This window comes from Lutra lutra, chromosome 10 (assembly GCF_902655055.1).
Source record: "Lutra lutra chromosome 10, mLutLut1.2, whole genome shotgun sequence".
In the NCBI taxonomy this organism is placed as follows: domain Eukaryota; kingdom Metazoa; phylum Chordata; class Mammalia; order Carnivora; family Mustelidae; genus Lutra; species Lutra lutra.
The window spans coordinates 39,378,374-39,398,367 of record NC_062287.1 but is presented as its reverse complement, the minus strand read 5'-3'; the positions used below and the strand labels follow the sequence as shown (position 1 = coordinate 39,398,367).

The 19,994-nt window shown below is 41.7% G+C and overlaps 1 protein-coding gene across 2 annotated transcripts in view; it reads left to right on the top strand.

The window, feature by feature from the left end:
• Nucleotides 1–19,994, top strand: part of FAT3 (FAT atypical cadherin 3) — a 672,146-nt gene that overhangs the window by 128,968 nt on the left and 523,184 nt on the right. The window lies entirely within an intron of this gene.

Here is a 19,994-nt window from a genome sequence, read left to right as displayed (position 1 = left end):
CCAAAACCCATCCTTCCTCTGTTTAAGCAACTGCCATTCTCTGGACCTATGAGTTTTCTTTTAGTTTATTTGTTCATTTGTTTTGTTCTTTGGATTCCAAATATATGTATTTGTTCTTCTCTGTCTGACTCATCTCACTTAGTGTAATTCCCTCAGTCCATCCATGTTGTCACAAGTGACAAAATTTTATTCTTTTTTATGGCTGAATAGTATTCCATAGTGTGTGTGTGTGTGTGTGTGTGTGTGTGTGTGTGTGTGTATCACATCTTCTTTATTCATTCTTCAATGGACACATAGGTTGTTTCCATATCTTAGCTGTTAGGATAATGAAGCAGTTAACATAATGAATGTATCATTTGAATTAGTGTTTTCATTTTTGGAACTGCTGGATTACATTGTAGTTCTATTTTTAATTTTCTGAAGAACTACGTTACTGTTTTCCATTGTGGTTACACCAATTTACATTCCCACCAACAGTGTAGAAGGATCCTCTTTTCTCCACATCGTTGCCAACACTTGTTATTTCTTTTTTTTTTTTTTAAAGATTTTTTATTTATTTATTTGACAGAGAGAGATCACAAGTAGATGGAGAGGCAGGCAGAGAGAGAGAGAGAGGGAAGCAGGCTCCCTGCTGAGCAGAGAGCCCGATGCGGGCCTCGATCCCAGGACCCTGAGATCATGACCTGAGCCGAAGGCAGCGGCTTAACCCACTGAGCCACCCAGGCGCCCAACACTTGTCTTGTCTTTTTGATGATAGTCCTTCTAACGGGTGTGAGATGGTATCTCCCTGTGGTTTTGAGTTGTGTTTCCCTGGTGATTAGTGATGTTGAACATCTTTTTATGTACCTGTTGGGCAGCTGTATGTCTTCTTTGGAAAAACATTTATTTAGTTCCTCCGCCTGTTTTCTAATTGGATTTTTTTTGCTAGAGTTTTATGAGTTCTTATATATTTTGGTTATTAACCCCTTAACATATTTAAATGATTTGCAAATATTTTCATTCATTCAGTAGGTTGCCTTTTAATTTTGTTGATAGTTTTTGTTTGCCATTCCGAAACTTTTTAGTTTGATGTAGAGAATATAGACAGTACACTTGACATTGGTCTTGGTGATGATTTTTTTTGACCCCGGCTCCCAAAACAAAGGCAACAAAAGCAAAAATAAACACATGAGAGTTGAAACGTGTTGTCCAGGGTTGGAAGGCGAATAGGACTACAACTTATATTTACTTTCTAAATTCAGTTCTTCAGCTCCACTGCTTTCCTGGGGTTTATGATAAACAATAAGGATATGACATTGGGTAATGGACAAAAATATGCAAATAAATGGAATACTTTATTGCTTGTTATTTGGGTAAATATTCATTTGAATGTTGCTATTATGCTTCCAAATGTGTAATTGTTTTATTATTGAAAACATTAACACTTTTGGAAGGAAGGCTTTAAATATCTGATAAACATAGCAAATATTGAATAATGTGAAGTATTTTAATGAGTTTCCATTGACTTTAGTTTGCAAATTATGGTAATGTAGTAAAAGAAGGGATATATTGTTGCAGGACTGACAGGAGTACAGTGTGTGTGTGTGTGCGTGTGTGTGTGTAAAACATGTATAACTACATTTACCAGCTCCTCAGATGTTGTTACTAAACACTATACACAGTTATGTAAATAAATTAAGAAAATAAAGCCAGTAATAAAATACTTTTTCATGTCATATAAAACGTATACTTAGGAAAAAAAAATGTATACTTAGGAGTGCTGTTTGAGATAAGTTTTCAGCCTATCTCAAGATGTTGTAGATCATGACTAATTTAACATTATTTAGCACTCCTGTTGCACAGTTAAACATTATCTATGGTTGAATGGATAATGAAATGCAGTGCACATAAGGTATGTTTTCTTTCTTCCCTTTTTTTTCTAAATGAGAGTTCCATTGAAACCTCTCTAAGATATTAAAAGTCCTTCTCTGATCTGAATAAATATTCTCTTTCCAGGCAGGTCATATATTATAGTTTGTTTAACAAAATAAAAGCTTGTGGCAGAGACATATGAAATGCAGAAAATGGTAAAATAGCAGTGGACATTGCTCCCCAGGGCAGGTGCAGAGTGTTATTTTAGCAGTAAACCCCTCCTTATTAAAGTCTCTGTCACAGGGCTTTTGAAACAGCTGATGTTCTTTTGAACCAAAGTGGCCGTAAAAACTACATCCTCACTTCTTTGCCTTCATGATGGGCTGAGATACTCCGGTAGCGAGATGCTAACTTTCTTGTTTTCAGCTTTGTCAGATTCATAATGTAATGAATACCAAGTAAATGAAAAACTGAATTTGAACTGTGCTTTAAAAAAAGGAATTTTCTACCCCTTATTTTTCAGACTTAGTCATTTTTTAATTTGAAGATTAAAGAAGGTATTGAAATCTAACAAGGGGGACGGACAATTGGAAAAATAATACATTAAGCAATACTGTATATAGAAAATACTAAAGGTGGGATGCATTAACTTGACTAATGGCCATTATCTTTTCTTAAGATGGTCTTTTCCTAGTTTGTTATTGCATATCAGACCTCCCTGCCTCTTATCTATCTGCTCAATTATATCCCTAAGCATTAGCTACAATGCTATAATTTTCCTGAAGCAGCTCATTCATCATAAAGCTTCCATGGTCAACAAAACAGGGCAGGGAGTGGGTTCCAGAATTGCCTCTGAGTAAAGTTCTTGGTCTTCAGGTTGATATTTAAGGTTTGAAGATCTACCTTTGAAACACTGTATACCTCTTTCCTCATTGTATCCTTGTGCTCCCTCCTGGCGGGCTCCTGGGTCCCTGATTCAGTGGCCTCGTACTCTCCCACATCTGTATTTTTGCTTCCTTTGGAGTTGGGACTGCAAAGATTCCAGTCAGTCATTAGAATTTTTTCCTCCTTCTGTGACCCACCTCAGATGAGTGTATAATACCATGATGGGTGAGAGCCTGGGCATTGAAGTTAGACACACCCAGTTGGAATCGGTGCTCTGTCAAAAGTGAGTAAGAACAGGAGCAAGAACCTTGAACTCTGGAAACCTCAGTTTCCTCATCTGTAAAATGAACATAGTGATACTTTATGAATTTATTGTAAGAATTAAATAAAATAATATATGTAAAGCATATATGATCACAGTGCCTGGCATTTATTAGGCACTCAGTAAGATATTATTAAACACCTCCTCCTCTCTGATGTTTCTCTGTTTTCCTACACCTACACAGCAATTAGTGCTCCCTGTGCCGGACCCTAACCTCTTGTATCCTTACTCTGTATCACTTGCCACGTTCTATTCCTTTTTTTTACTTGAAGTTTCTCTCTGCTAGGTTTTTCACAAATGTCACTGAATAAGTTGAGTTGCTACAACAGTGTACTTAATGACAGTGGTTTTTCAATTATTTCATTATTAAAAAATGAGGTATTTTAGATAATTAATGGCCCTAGGTTACACCCCAAACTCAAGAATCATATTTTTACAGTACAATAACTGGAAATTGAACTGAAAATAAAAAAGAATTGAAGGCCAGATGCTTAAATTAGAAAGAGCTGGGAGATCTGTAGAGATCAAATAGCAGACAGGAAGTCATTCAACTTGCAAACGTGTCAGGGGTGTTTGGACTTCGGCATCACTGGTTTGAGCTGCATCCTTTTTAAAGTCACAAGGAGTGGGGCTCCTGGGTGTCTCAGTGGGTTAAAGCCTCTGCTTTTGGCTCAGGTCATGATCTTAGAGTCCCAGGATCAAACCCCACATCAGGCTCCCTGCTCAGGGAGCCTGCCTCCCGCCCCCCACCCCCTGCCTGCCTCTCTGCCTACTTGTGATTTCTCTCTCTCTAATGAATGAATAAAATCTTTGAAAAAAAAATTAAAAAAATAGTCACGAGGATTTATTATAACAGCGATTTCTCTGTGTTTTAGATTCTCATTATAGCATATGAGCAATGTTAACTTTCTATTAACCATAACTGTTGGCTTACCTGAATCATTGAAATTGTACGTAAGTAAGTAAGGCAGTAGTTGGCACCTGTGACCAGGAAAAGGTGTAGTGAGTGCTCAGTGTCTGGCGGACCCTCTGTGCCTCTCCTCCTCCTCTTTACATGGATGTGGTTTCTCTCTAAATCCCCTTATCCCATGGGGAGTTTAGAGCCACCAGTCCTAGAACATAATCAGAATTCTCCAGAATTCTTACCTTGAAGTATCAAAGACAAGGAAACCATGAAAGTTTCTTTCCAACTTCACTTGTGTCACCCTCCCTACTTCTACCTCATAAACATATGTCCTAATGTAACAGTATTTTTACTCCACTGAGGCAGCAGTGAGATAGTTTTGAAGACAGGACAAGATGTTGGGAGTGTTCCCTAGTTATAGTTCATACAATTGAGCTATAAAGCTTTAATACTCTTCCTAAAGAGTATCTCTTTAATCATGACCCTTCCCTGGCTCCTTTTCCCTCTCAAAAACAGTGAAAAGGGAGAAAAACTTTAGTTTTGCCCCCAGTTAAGGAGATTATAATTGGTAAGAGACTGAGGTTCAAAGCTGAGTTTCTAAGCAAAGTAGTTGACCAATATTCCAGCATTTACATATTGCCTTTTCTTCTTGTTTTGAGTGACCTCATGCAGACAGGAGAGTCATAACTTTTATTTGGTTGTGAGACCTGTCTTATGAATGCCCTGTGACCTTTTCAGGACCCACTTTTAGTGTGATCCATTTTATATCCCCACATAAGAGGCTCATCTGTCACCGATGATTTTCTTTTTCTGTTTTTTAATTTCAGTCCTCTCTAGAGGGATTCCAGAGAGTGCTTTTGATAAAGGCATGATTCTTTCTGTGAGTTAGGAGGGCACAGCCTATGTTCAAATAATGCCATTCGTCTTGAGCTTATAATTCTTTCCCTGGTAGAATATGAAAACACCACCTTGAGGAGAAAAGATAGTGGCTTCCATTATGGAAAGAATTTGAAACCGCCCCAGGCGAGCATTTGTGAAACCTGTTCAGAGCTCCTCTCTTCTGTCAGTGAAGAGCTGACTCAGATATTGGTCACAATTAAATTAGGTTTATGTGAGGGAATGTCAAGCTGGAGGGAGTGCCCTGTATGTTCGCCATTGATTAGACCTGTGGAAATTCGTATCCTGAAGGGACTATGTGCCAGGATCTTGATGAACTCTGCATATATTAGAAAGGAGAAGCGCTTACCACAGTAAAAGTCTGATGATGCCACAGTGGGAGCATTAGATACAAAGCCATCTCTGTCATCTGTTTTGAATATCCCCGAGAGTTACCTTTGAATATCCCTGAGAGTTTCCCATTTCCTCCTGTGCTGTGTGCTGGATCCATGTTCGGTTGATCTACAGACTTGTTTTTGGTTAAAAAAAAAAAAAAAAAAAAAGGCACAAAGTCCCCGAATGCCTTCCTCCCCACTCAAACACTGAATGTATGCAAAATTCCCAAATGACTTGAAATTGAAGGTTACACTACTTGAAATTATTATTTAGGTTTAAGTAGTTGATTATGGTTTGCTTGACAGGCAGGAGAGTTTTGAAATGGATCGGATGATGGACAGAAAGTGATGTACGGCAGTTCCTGTGTGCTTCCTGGGGCCTGAGTATGGTAACTGTTCACAATTATGTAGTCTGCAATAATTACTCTCTCACCCCTCCAAAAAAATTGTGGCTTTGCTGAAAATCTCAAATATTTTGCATTGTATGCCAGCATATAAATCTGATATAAAAAAAACATAAAAGCCCTGATCTTGAAGAAGGCCAGTGTTTTTTTAAAGTATTTTATTTTAAATTGTGATAAATAACATGTAGCATAAAATTTACCATTTTATCCATTTTTAAGTGTCGTGTTCAGTGGTGTTAAGTAGTGTTGAGTTCAGTAATGTTACGTATATTCACAGTTTTCCCATTGTCGGCTAATGGTTTTGGGGAGGTCCTGGTGCAGAATCCAGTGGACACACTGTGCCATGTGAGTTGTGAATGTGAGGTAGGAAAAAAATTGTTTGGGACTGAAATTAAAGTTGAATCAATGGAGAAGGAAGGAGTATTTAGAGCAACAAGGTCATTCCCAAATATCCAAAATGAGATAGACACAAAGTTTCAAAAGAGCATTGATATGTGTTGAATCATATGGGTGTATGTTCTATATAATCTGTACATGAACTGTGAAGAGCGAAATTACACAAATAATTTATTCATTTGCCTCACTTTTACTTAGTGGAGGGATCTTGATGGTCTAGACGAGAGCCAATTTTTTTTGTTTGTTTGTTTGTTTGCCATTTTTTATAAAGTCAAATAACCAGAGGTGCCTGGGTGGCTTAGTTAGTTGGGCGTATGACTCTTGATTTCAGTTCAGGTCATGATCTCAGGGTTCTGGAATCAAGCCCTGCATCTGGCTCCGCACTTAGTGGGGAGTCTGCTTGAGATGCTCTCTCTCTCCTTCTCCTCCTACCTCTGTTCTCTTAGTCTCTCAAATAAATAATAAATAAATAAATAAATAAATAAATCTTTAAAAAATAAGATAAAATAACCAGTAACTATTCAGATGCAAAGCCAAATAATCTTAAACTACTAAATTACATTTTCTGATTGCTTCCTAGTGGTGTGTGGAATCCAAGTAATCTCTTGAGTGGGAGAGGTAGGGTCATAAACTCTAGGACGTTCGTCAAAGATTCTATGAGAGTATGGTAAATAAGCATTCTCTTTGTACTTCCAGAAACTTATTCTTAAAATATAATGGTATTTTAACTGTTGTTTTCAGTCTGAAGTTTATGTTCTCTTCCTGGCCCTGTTATTAGCTAGCCTGTGGGGTGAGTACTGAGTTCTGAGTAGCATTGTTCAACCGTCCGTGGCAAGACCGCTGGACTGAACTACTTCTGAAATCCCTTCCTTTTCATTTCCCTAACTCTGGAAACACCAGCCTTCAAGTCACCTGAGATAACATAGCGATACACCAGGTCTGGCAATAGGGTGAGCGCTCCTTCTACATTCACTATTATTCCCCATTCAACGAGCATTGATTGAAGGAATGGTTTTGATCTTGCAGATTACATGTGAGGCAAAGGGTAGGTAGAATCCCTAAAATTCTGGTTAGGGATCTTTAATCCAAGTCATTTTTCACTAATCGTACCATTTGTTCTTTCACCTGAAAACACAGAAGAAATAGAAGGATGATATCATTATTCTCATGAGGTGGAGAACTAATTAGTTCTCTCTCTCTCTCATTTCTTTCTGTTTATTTATGTGTTTATTTGAGAGAGAAAGAGCGTGTGCATGTAGAATAAGGGCACAAGCAGGGAGGAGGAGCAGAGAAGCAAGCTCCCTGCTAGCAGCAAGCCGGACATGGGGCTCGATCCCCAGATCCCAGGACCCCAGGATCATGACCTGAGCCGAAGGCAGATGCTTAACTGACTGAGGCAGCCAGGCACCCCAGCATCTTTCTTTTTGACATGAAAGACAAGTTCTTAAAAACAGCCGTGTAGGCTAGTGGATTCTTGAAGCTCAGAACTTAAAGTGCTTGGTATACAGACTTTTCTGTTGCTAAATCTTTGTGAAGCATGTTTACTCCTACCTGTTAGCATTTCCTAACAACATGGACCCTGAAAAGCAGACTTTGGAACTTACATTTGTAATAGCGAAATGACATTTGCTCATAATGGTCAAACCACTAGGGCTTCTTTCTTTGGTTTAAAAAAAAGGGGCGGGGGAGTGGAAAAGGCTTGTTCAGCACAGTGGTAGAAATCTGTTTGAAAGGAAAATGCAGATCTGAACCCCTTAGATGGAATGGCTTGATAAAGGTTAAACAAACCTTCTCTCGCCCTTGTGGGACTTTAAAATAAATTTCGTCTACATTCTCGTCAGCTTCCCTGTACAGCAGTCCCTAAACATCTGCTGTGGATGCTCAGAATGGCTGCTTCCCCCTTTAACAGTTTACATATGCTTGTGTAAACTATTTATTTGTAATACATAATTAGTGGCAAAGTCTACTTGGTTCTTAGCTACGTATACTCAGGGGTGGGCTAGACAAAACTCTGTGTACGTGGAATCAGAGGATTCGGTTTAAGGCTCGTCGGAGTAACAATCACGTTTGCTTACCAGGAGCTGTGGATATTAAGGGACATTTAAAAATCTGTGTAGGTTCTTGTAGCTCGTGGCCCAGCTCTGGGAGCTGTGATGCTTGGGCTCTTGATCCAGGGCGGGGTCTAGAGCTCTGCCTTGTACACCAGGCTGCGGAGGAAAATGATTCCCCAAAGCCATGGAAGAGGTGAAAGACTGTTTGAATACTTGAGAGGCTGTGGTCTTAGTAGCCATGCAGAGAAAATTATGTAAACCTCTAGAGAAGTGGCCCTCTATTGACCTGGAAAGATCAATCTTGCGGGGTCTTGATTTTGTTGGCAGAATAAATGCTTCCGTAAAGAGTCAGATCCAAGACAGGGTGGTGGAAGACTGGAGAACATTAGTCCTTGGGAGCAATCAGGGGTTCTAGCTGTCAGGGTGACTGATGGCCTTGCCACACGTGAATACTTCCTGGAGAAATCAGGTGACATGGCTCTACCATGGAAAGGTGAAGGTTTCTTCATTCCGTGTTGCAGATGGGGAGCTCACAATGTAGCCAGGGTCATATTGTGGGGGTAGAAGCCTTCCCAGCCCTAGAGGAGGGGAACCCAGTTCTTAGCACCAAATACCCACTGCTCAACTCCCTGGGCCTTATTTGGGGACCATCTCCGTGGCACCAGAGGAACTCTGAGCAGTGTCTTGGCTGTGAACCATGCTCCTTGGGAAACACTTCTTTCTACATACTTGCCTCTGCCCTTCTCGAAAGAATTGCCCTAGTTTCTGTAATCCAAGCGCGACTTCAGCACTACTGACATTTTAGACCAGGCAATTCTTTGCTTGGGAGGCTCTCTTGTGCCTTATAGGATGTTTACCTGCATCCTATCAGCCTGTACCCACTAGATGCCAGTAGTCACCCTCTCCTTATAGTGACAACACAATATATCTGCAGACACTGCCAGATGTCCTCTGTTGGGGACAGTTAGGAATCACTGCTTTAATTCTACATTTTTTGGGGGGCAGAACAACAATGGTGACCATTGGAGACAGTCCCTTCCTAATAAGTACAAGAAGGTAATGTTCCGGGTGCCGTAAGAACATATCACAAGAGGCCACAGCTAGTGTTGGGGATCAGAGACATGTGCACCAAAGGATACAGAAACTGGGATTACTGACCTCGTGCGTGTGTTTCTGTGATAAGGAACCAGGAACGGAAAGAGAGCGAAGCTGAGGTGAAAGAGCAGGAGGGGAACACCTGATTTGAAAAGGAAAGTGTGGCTGCAAGGGAGAGTGGTTAGAGATGACAGGAAAGTAGTCAGGGCCAAGTCTAGCAGAACCTTCTCCATGTTGACAGTTTTGGTCTTTGTTCTCCTGAAAACACAGGGAAGATGTTGCAGTGTCTCTGAAGGGTTAGGAGATAGCCAGGTTTTAGGTATGTGATGGACTGTTTGTAGTAGAATGGTGTGGGGGGCCAAGCATGATGTGTCAGGCTTGTCAGGAGGTTGACACTACAGGGTTCCTGTCATCTCTTCACAGATAGCCAGCACCTAGAGTTCAGTGACACCCTCCTTTTCCTCATTAGCCATGCACTTTGATCAACTCCACCTCCAGAAAGTCCGGGATCGGAACTCACCAAGTTCTTACATATTCATTTTCTTTTTGAACCTAGTACATTTGGCTTCTTTCTTGGGTCTGGCTTTCAGTTTCCAAAGAGATATCGGGATTCCAAGAAGGAGGATTGGGGGAGTACCTTGGGAAGCCACCTCTTGAGCCACACCCACCACACTGGCTTCTAATTCAGTCACAGTTGCTGGGTGTGGGAGTAGTCAGAGAGGTGCGGAAAGTCCGTCAGCATCTCAGACTGAGCTCACTTGATCAGTGTCATCCGGGTGGGCTTGGCAGGTATTCTTCAGAGATGACTAGGCTCTGGCCTTGGCATTGGACTTTTCTCTGTGGCAGCACCTCTCAGGGCCAGAGCTCTTGTTAGGCGGGCCCTGATGCACTGAGTGGTCTCCCACTTAATCCATTTAGGGCTGCTTTGGGAGAGGAAGCCTGTTCTTGGACCTCATAGAAAGAGCTCAGGGTGGTTATGCTGAGAATTACTAACTCCTCAGAGGTTCTTTGATCACTCCTTCATCCTGTATCTACAGAAATGTCTCTGAATGTCTTTTGCCCCTCTCAACAAATCTGTTTTCTTAAGTGAACATCGAGACCCCACTGAGATCTGCTCACCAGTTCTTGTTGACCTGCTCTCAGGAGTAGACCTGTGTGTAGCCCCCTGTGGGTTTGAACCTGCCACCCTGGTCTCATTAGCACAGGGAACTAATTCAGGCCACGTCAGCATAAACCCATCAGTCAATAATAAATAGCCGTAATGGGGAGTGTGGGAGAGCTGAAGGAACCCAATTTGCATTTTTGCCTTGTTTGCTAAGACACAGTTGTCAGCGATGGCGATGTGAGGAGACGTGACTGACAAGATTTCTGGGCTGTCAGCAAACTTCCAGACTGCATTTCTTGACCCACATGTGAGCTCTTAGAAATCCTGACAACGCTTATTGTTGCCTAGCCCCAAATAATCTTCTTTACTTCCTCCTGTAATGTAATTCCTACCTCTCTCCATAGTGCGTTCCTCTTCCGAATGTCAGACTGTTTTGTTCTTTCCTCTCCTTTTTGAACTTATCAGGGTCCCTGCCCAAGATACTTTCTTCAGTTCTCACCAATTTCCTGATCTATTGTTTCCTTCTATCTTGCACACCTATTCCTTGTATTCTTTTTCCCCATCCTTATCTGCCCTTTGCCCAGCCTTCACGAGGTGACCCATCAGTATTAACCTGTTGTACAGAGACATTCAGCCAAACACAGACATTTCCAGAACTGCTGTCTGGAGCTTGTGATCCACTTTGTCCAGAGTAAGACTTGGTCCCACGTGTAATTTTGGAGAAATTTGGAATTGAATTATATTCTCCCAAAAGTCATCCTCAGTCTTGAGGATGTTTGGTCATTTATCACATCTTCCTTTGGCCGTTCAGCTCTTCTGGAAAAGGGAAGCCTGATACATCCTTTCCCTCCTTTAGGTCCTGGAGCTCTGTGTACAGTCCCCCCACCACAGCCCTTTCACAAATGCATTCACTCCCTCTTGCCCTGACATTACCACCACTTACCAGAGCGGGAGAGGGATGTGCTGAGGGAGGCTCCCCCTCATTCTTGATCTGATTTCTGGTTTTATGGATGTAGAATAGCCTTTAGCTGGAAGGAGAATCACTTTTAAAGATTTTATTTATTTATTTGACAGAGACACAGAGAGAGAGGGAACACAAGCAGGGGGAGCGGGAGAGAAAGAAGCACGCTTCCTGCTGAGCACGGAGCCCCATGTGGGCCTCGATCCCAGGACCCTGGGATCATGACCTGAGCCGAAGGCAGCTGCTTAAAGGCTGAGCCACCCAGGCGCCCGAGAATCACTTTTAAAGGAGAATGGCCATCGGGATGGCTAAAAGGATGTTAACGTTTGGAAATAGGACAGGCCGAGGGGACTTAGCACAGCAGTAAATGTGGATTGTATCAGAAGGTCGCAAGCAGAGGGCAGCTTTTTCCCTCACCTGAATTCTGCCCTCCTAACTCTTGGATTGAACACTGTTTAAAGACATTGTTCTGTTTGAAACTGTTTCGGTTTTGTTCTCCTTCAGGCAGTTTTTCCATAGTAAATACAGTTATTCGGAAAAGGTTTGTTTTTTGTTTTTTTTTTCTCCCCATTGCTTTTCTTTTCTTTTTCTCTTTCTTTCTTTCTTTTTTTTTTTCAAGAAATCTTGAGCATAAGTGAATACTAATATATTTACCCTTTGGTTTCTGTCAGCAAGGCCCACCAGAGAAAAATTGAAATCATGCATTTTTCTGGAACATTTTCTTAGACAGCCAAGCATAGGAGCAAATTATATCCTCTCCATACTTTTTTTTTTTCTTTTACCCCATGATGAATTTCTTTCTCCAGAGGGAGAAATGATTTTTTAAAAGGCTTGAACAACATGCTAATCTTTCCTTCTGATAGCCCCTGGTTGAATTACCCCTGAATTTGAAGCATTTACTGATGAAATGATACTTGACATTAACCAGTGTTGTATGGAAATATTTCTAGCACCTGGGGAGAAAATAAAGGAGGGTATTCATAACACTGCCGCTGTGTGGCTGAATCTTCCATTTTTTTCTCAGAACCACTGTGAATTACACTCGCTTCATGCTGATTGACTTTTCTCCTGAGAGACACTTTTAGACAATGGAAAGATTTGCACCACTGGAAAAAAAATTAGAATTTACAGTATTATTGTAATGAAATGGGTTTGGGTAATGGTCTGCTTGGCTGGTTGGCAGAACCAACTGGAGGCTTTGGTTTGGGATTTTTGTCCTTGTTTATACTGACAGGAGGTGATATCATATCTTTGTCGATGAAATGCTCTTTTTGCTTGTAAAGCTCTGCTTAGAATTAGGGCTCAGGCAGTCAAGCAGGATTTTCCAGGGAGGAGTGAAAAATGAAGTTGGTTTTAGGTTTTACATCTCAAGAGTATTTTGGATTTGGCAAACTGCTTTTCACCGTTGACCATAGTGAAAATAGATAACAAAAACTACAAGACCGGGGGCGCCTGGATGGCTCAGTGGGTTAACCCTCTGCCTTCGGCTCAGGTCATGATCCCAGGGTCCTGGGATCGAGTCCCGCGTCGGGCTCTCTGCTCAGCGGGGGAGCCTGCTTCCTCCTCTCTCTCTGCCTGCCTCTCTGCCTACTTGTGATCTCTGTCAAATAAATTAAATAAAAATCTTTAAAAAAACAAACAAACAAACAAACAAAAAAAAACCTACAAGACCGTGTGGGTGATTATTTAACATTAATAACGTTCTTCCCCTCATGACTCATGCTGGTCTTTGTTATTTATAGTCCTTGAAACTTCTGGGATTTTGTTTAAAGATTTTATTTTTGAGTAATCTCTCTGCCCAGCATGGAGCTGGAACTCAGGACCCCAAGATCAAGAGTCACACGCTGCACCGACTGAGTCAACCAGGAACCCGTTTGTTTGTCTTTTTAACAAGAAAAGAGAAGAGCATAACCAGCTATGGAACAGTTGTCTCATTCTTCAGTTAGAACACGGATATGTGTTTATATAACAAGTATTGAAGCCATTTCTTCAGGGATAACTCCCAGCTTAGTTGAAATGAGAATCCATACCCAGTGATATGCTGTAGGAAGAATAATGAGCTTGTCTGAAGAATCCTGGGATTACATCCCGCCTCCAGAGCTTTCCAGGTAGCTATTTGACCTGTCTGGGTCACAGCGTCTAGCTTGGACTCAATCAGTGTCTCCGTAGCTGTATTCCAGAAAATACTCTTTCTTCTCCTGCAGGTGGCTATTGTGAGGGTTGGGGGGTGGGGAGGAAATTCGTGATGAAATAGATTTTGGAAGTTGCACATGTTATTATACACCTTAGAATCATAATTCACATAGTCTATTTTTGTGTGCAACAGGTATTCACTGAGTCCTGACCACGTGCCAGGGAACTTCACTTCTGCTAGTGGAGGTAGACAGGAGACACCATGCTTTCATAAGGAGACAACAGAGTGGGGTAAATTATTAGAGGTGACTAAGGACGGGACAGGAAGAACGTTTCTTTTGGAGCATACAAAAGGCTCCAGGAAGTTCTAAAGTGACAAATCTATTTACCTTTATTCAACCTGTATTTCCTAAAATGTTGTTTTAGTTGCATACATATTCCTATGTCATGAAGTAATGTGCCATGGGACATGGTTTGGGAAATGGTAGACTAGCTATTTACCCGGGGTCCATAAGTTTTATAATCATAATTCCTGATTTGTCTGACAGTTCATTTAGATCTTTTCTCTGGAGCATGTTATAGAGTTACAGTGGATGCTGACCGGACCAATATTACTTCACAAACATTCATCAGATTTTTGTCTTTTCTAAGCACTTTGTTAGATAGATACTGTGAGAAGAAGAAATAAGGGAGATTATTGTCCAGTATGTAATTTAAAAACACACATAAGTAACTTTATTTTTTTTTAATTTTTAAAGATTTTACTTATTTTTTTATTAGAGATAGAGTGAGAGAGAGCATGAGTGGGTGCTGAGGGGACAGAGGGAGAGGGAGAAGCAGGCTCCCCACTGAGCAGGGAGCCCAACATGGGGCTCCATCCCAGGACCCCGGGATCATGACCTGAACCGAAGGCGGACTCTTCACTGACTGAGCCACCCAGGTGCCCCCATAAGTAACTTTAATACAAGGAAGAAAGTGCTATCTGAGAAGAACATATAGATAAAATATAGACAAGTTCAGAGCAGTGGTTTTCAGAGTATGGTTGTGCCAGGACCAGCATCTTCTGGGAACTTGCTAGAATTATAAAGTCTCTGCCAACTGATCCAGAAACTCTGGAATGGAGCCCAGCCCTACTGTGATTCTGATGTTCACTAAAACTTAATAATCACAGCTATTGGACTGGAGCTCACTTTGGGGTACCTGGGTGGCTCAGTTGGTTGAGTGACCAACTCTTGATTTTGGCTCGGGTCATGATCTCAGGGCCGTGTGCAGGGCTCTGTGCTCAGGTTGAGAGTCTCACCTTCTTCCTCTCCCTCTACTCTTCCCCCAACTCATTCTCATTCTCTCTCTCTCTCTCTCAAATAAAATCTTTTAAAAAAAGGACTGGAGCTCACTTTTGAACAGAAATCTCTGGGATGGTGGCATTTTAGTTAGATCTGAGAAGATGAGTAACATTTGGGAGATGAACAAGCAGAGACATGTATTCTTAAATGAGGCAGCAGCAGTGAGTCGCATTCACAGGAGAGACCTGAGGTCCGATGTTTGCTTTTTCCCCCAGGCAAGCTGTGTGACCCTGTCCAAATCACTTAACCTTTCCCAATGTGTTCCCTCCACTTTAAAATGAGGGTTTTGGACTAGACAACTTTACGATCCTTTTGACTGTGAAACTCAGTGAATTTACATGGCCCTGGTTCCGTATATCATGATATAATCTAAATAATGGCATGGCATGAATTATTTGTGACCTGAATGCCTCGTAGATTATCCTCTGCACTTTCTAGCTACAATGGTTTGTATAAAGAAAACCACAGAGTAAACATTTTTTCTTCTCATCAGACAGCCATTAGCATCAGCCAGAGAGTAAAACTTTATCCCCAAATGTGTCATACAGACCGTCTATAACTGATTTCAGGAGCAAGAGCCCAGAACATAAAGTAGTGCCACGAGAATGATAATTGGAGCAGTATCAGAGTTGGTTGTTTTGGGAGATAGGGTTTTGCAGTTCCTGGCTGTTCTGGGACTCATCACGGCAAGGGGAAATCCTGCTAGAACCCCTCAGGAATTAAATGCCAGGTCTGAGAAGTAGCTCCCTAATGTGGCTCTAGTTTCCTGAGTTGTGAAATATTCCTTATAGGTGTTGGAGTCAGCTACAGAGCTGTGGCCACAGCCCCTGACCCATGCCACCAGGCACACCCCTTTTTGGGCACTGACCCCAACCTGGGTGGATGCGGGGGGAAGTGAGTCTGGGTTTCTTGAAAGGGTGGCTTTCCTGTTAGGGTGGGGCTACCCCACAGAGGGTCTACCTCTTGACCCTTTATTCTTAGCCCAGTTTTCATTTGTTTTCCATTTTGTATCTCTTCTTCTGAATGTCTTCATAATTTTAATGTCAGTTAATATTTATGGAACGTTTGCTGTGTACCAGACACACTTGTAAGCCTGTTATGTGACAGTGGGAGCTCTTATAATCCCTAAGGTGAGACTTAAAAAGGTTTAAGTATTATCCCAATGTCACCCAGCCAGTCAGTGACAAAGCCTGGATTCAAGTCCGATTTCTCTGAACTTTGGGTCTAATGTAGTAATCATCTGTTTCAATAAAGAAAAGATAACTTTTCCTTCACTTTTGATGTGCCTTTTGCTACTGGAAAAGGAACTTTCAGAGGACATTGTAAACCTCCATGATCCCTATCTTGTGACTCACAGATTTTGTTTTCTTCTCTAAAAACTGCCTTAGTTAATGATATTGATAGCTAGCAACTTTATATTTACTGTGTGACATGAACTGTTTTAAATGCTTTCTCTTTATTAACTCAAAAATCTTAATTGGGTAGGCCTTATCATTCCCATTTGTGAGCAGAAGAAACTGAGGCACAGAGAGGTTAAGTAACCTGCCTGACATAACACAGCTAGGAAATGGCAGAGCTGGGATTCAAATTCAGGCAGTCCGGTGCCAGACCACATGTCCGGAAATCATCCCGCATACAGCCAGTGTGTTACTGAGCAGCTTCTGACACAAGTTGTCTTCATCAAGGGAGCCAGGGAAGAGGAGGCCCTTCAGAGACTGATTTTGTTCTTTGTTTTACCGCCTATCATAGCACATTTCCCAAGCACCCTTTCTGTCTGCCAGTAAAACCCTCTCAAAATACACAAGATAAGAAGAGATGGAGTGAAAATAGAATGTTCTTGCAAGATGCCATTTCTAACGTTCAGAAATCCCAGTGATTTAAGGAGGTCCGTTTAATGATGGCAGAAAAGAGCTTCCCCAGGTTACCCAAGCAAGCAGAGGCCCCCTGCCGAGTCCAGGCTCACCCAGAGAGGTGGCCTTTGTAAGAGCTGGGAGCTGCCCCTGAGGTCACCTGTATTTATTCATCCCTGGAAAGAAAAATCTGCATGCCCTTCTGAGTTGAAGGCTAGGACCACTCTCTCTCAGGCCTCCCAGGGCAGGATGGGGGAGGCCCAGCCCACTGCTCCGAAAAATAAATGTCTCCAAGATTGATGGCTTGATGATTTCTTTGGAGATTATATCAAAAAATATTGATTATGTTGCTAAGTCATAGAAAATAGGCTCTGAGGTTGGGAACTAAGTGCTTTGTTTAATCCAGAAGCAGTAGAATAAATCAATGTGTAGAGCATCTAAAACACTGTAACTATCATATTGGCTTCACAAATAGCTTGGCTTCAGTGTGGAAAAGCACACTGTTTTGTTTTTTTTAAAACAGCTTAACAGTTGTCTTAGCATGCTAAAAAAAGAAGGAGCCAAAATCTTATTCTAGTGTTTACTTTGCAGAATTTTACAGAATTCTTCACTTTTAGCACTCACTTATTTTCTAAGTCAATGGAAAAATCTGCAGGTTTTTAAAAAATAGTTGGTGCCAGATAGGACTTTTTTCCCCCCCAAAATAAAGATACCAAAACTTGATGACATATTTTGGTCTCCACAAGTGAAGCTGACAAGCTTAGTCCTGCTCAGGTTTTTGGAGTTAAATCCAAATGTCTGTACACAGCAATACTGTGCCATTTCAGCGTGGATTGTAGTTTTTCTCTACTTGCATATAAGATTCAGTTTCATAAGGAAAACATCGTAGCAGTGTGTCCTGCTGAAAGACTCAGTATGCAAAGTTTCCAACTTTTGAAGGGCTAAATCGAATGATGTTTTTTTTCATATTATGACAGCATTCTGCATTATGAAGGATTCACCGGAAGGGTTTTTAGAAGTAACTGTCCCCCAGGGCACTTAAATGTTTACTTACAGTTAGCTACTTAGAGGTGGGAGTAGCACCAGGGAGATTAACAAAGTGTCAGAAGATGAAGATCCCTGCAAAGCCATGATAAACCACAGCCCTCAAATTGTTACATAACTCAAAGAGAAACTAATTCAGTTGATGCAGTGTTTCCACGTAGTATCAGCTCTGAACCTGGCAGTCCTGAGACCTGGCCTTAGTGAGTCTCTTTATTCTTATGGGTCTTGGTGTCCTTATCTGTAAACCCAGGAAATCAAAACTGATGATCTTTAAGGCTTCTGTGAGTTCATGTAATTTCTTGAGTCTGTTTCCGGAAGTGAGATGTGTGTACTTTCTGGGGTTTGGAAACACAGCATGTGAAAGGCCTCTGGGCCCCCGGTTCCATCGGTACCTTGATGTCCTGTGTGTCTCGTGTGGGCCGGGTGATGCTGGTCATAGATTGAGGCACAGACACAGCTCCTCTCTTCAGTCAGGGGTGAAGATGGGGTGCAAGATAGATTAAGAAAGGTTCATCTGAGATGAATTTACCATCAGGGCTGTTTTCTTCCTTGATGACCAGAGAGGGGATACCTGGGTGGCTCAGTTGGTTAATTGTCTGCCTTTGGGTCATGATCTTAGGGTATTGGGATGGAGCCCGGATAGGGCTTCTTGCTCAGCGGGGAGTCTACTTCTCCCTCTGCCTGCCGCTCTCCCTGTTGTGCTCTCTCTCTTACTCTCTGACAAGTAAATAAATAAATAAATAAATAAATAAATCTTTCTTTTTTTTTTAAAGATTTTATTTATTTATTTGACAGAGAGAAATCACAAGTAAGCATAGAGGCAGGCAGAGAGAGAGGAGGAATCAGGCTCCCTGCTGAGCAGAAAGCCCTATGTGGGGCTCGAACCCAGGACCTGGGATCATGACCTGAGCCGAAGGCAGCAGCTTAACCCACTGAGCCACCCAGGCGCCCATAAATAAATCTTTTAAGAAAAAAAAAAAGATTTTCTCTGATGACCACAGAGTCTGGACTCTGTGGGCAAAGTATCAGCAAAATCATGCTTGTAGGCTATGCCCTTGGCGTAGAAGAGCCAAGGCGAAATGAGGCAGAATCTGAATTTGTATTTCTTTGGAGATGCTGGGAGTATCCCCAGTTTTCTCCACTGAGAGACTATCCATGGCCTCTGGTCATTCCCTGTAAGAGCGTTGTCTCATTCCATTCCATTCAGAGTGGGAACCTAAAAATCTCTCCTCTACTTTGGAACATTCTCTTATGATGAAGTGAGAGTCTATTGAGTTGCATGCGGTATTAATAAAGCTTCTGCTGGTTCGTATCTGTGGTCCCTAGAGAGGGCCCTGTCACGCCCATGTGTTAGCCCAGTGTGCTCCACAAAGAGGCAGCTCTAAATGCACTGGTCCCGTGGGGCCCTCCATTCTTTGGGGGAGGATATTTGAGCCTACTAAGCCGACTTACTGCTTCGCACACTTAGCATGTGGGCCGCTGTCTAAGGACAGGCAACCAAAGCAATTACATGTGAAATTAACTTCTTTCCTTTTATAAAAAGTTATCTCATCTTTCCACTATTCATTTGTACTATCTATTCTGTTTATGATATCCCTCTATTAAACTGTAGTCTTTAAACTTACTACTCCCGTTTCCTGAGTTGCTTCAACAGATGACGCCAACAAGGCGTATTTCATCTTCGGTTGGAACCAGGCAAACACATGCCCAGAAATTGGCTTTAGAGTCTTCTGTAAGGCAGAGTTGGAAAAAAGAAATGAGAAAGCCTTGGGGGTGGCCTGAGGGCTTGGGTTCTAATCCTGACTCTACCACTGGGAGAATGACATTGTCTAGTCTCATCTACAAAAAGGGTATAATAACATGTGCCTTGCCAACCCTGGCTATTAAAGTGTTTTATAAAGTACAAAAACAATTGATAATATTTTTTAAAAGATTTTATTTGTTTTATTTGACAGGCAGAGATCACAAGTAGGCAGAGACACAGGCAGAGAGAGAGAGAGAGAGAGGAAGAGGAAGCAGAGAGCCCAATGTGGGGCTCGATCCCAGGACCCCGAGATCATGACCTGAGCCGAAGGCAGAGGCTTTAACCCACTGAGCCACCCAGGCGCCCTACAATTGATAATATTTTAAGATGTTAAACTTAACATGATTGTTCAGCTGATAGCTGATAATTGGAACTAGTTTAAAACCAGAAAGGAGATAACCATGTGGAGATGCCATAAATTTATCATTTATTAATGATAAATGGTGATTACTTCAACAGAATTAAATTATGTCGTATGTGTTTCTAGGGGGCCTGAATTCTCAGCCTCACGATATTGTATTCTGTATAAATCTTGGTCAGTTTTAAAGTCAGCACAACAAAAAATGACTATGATG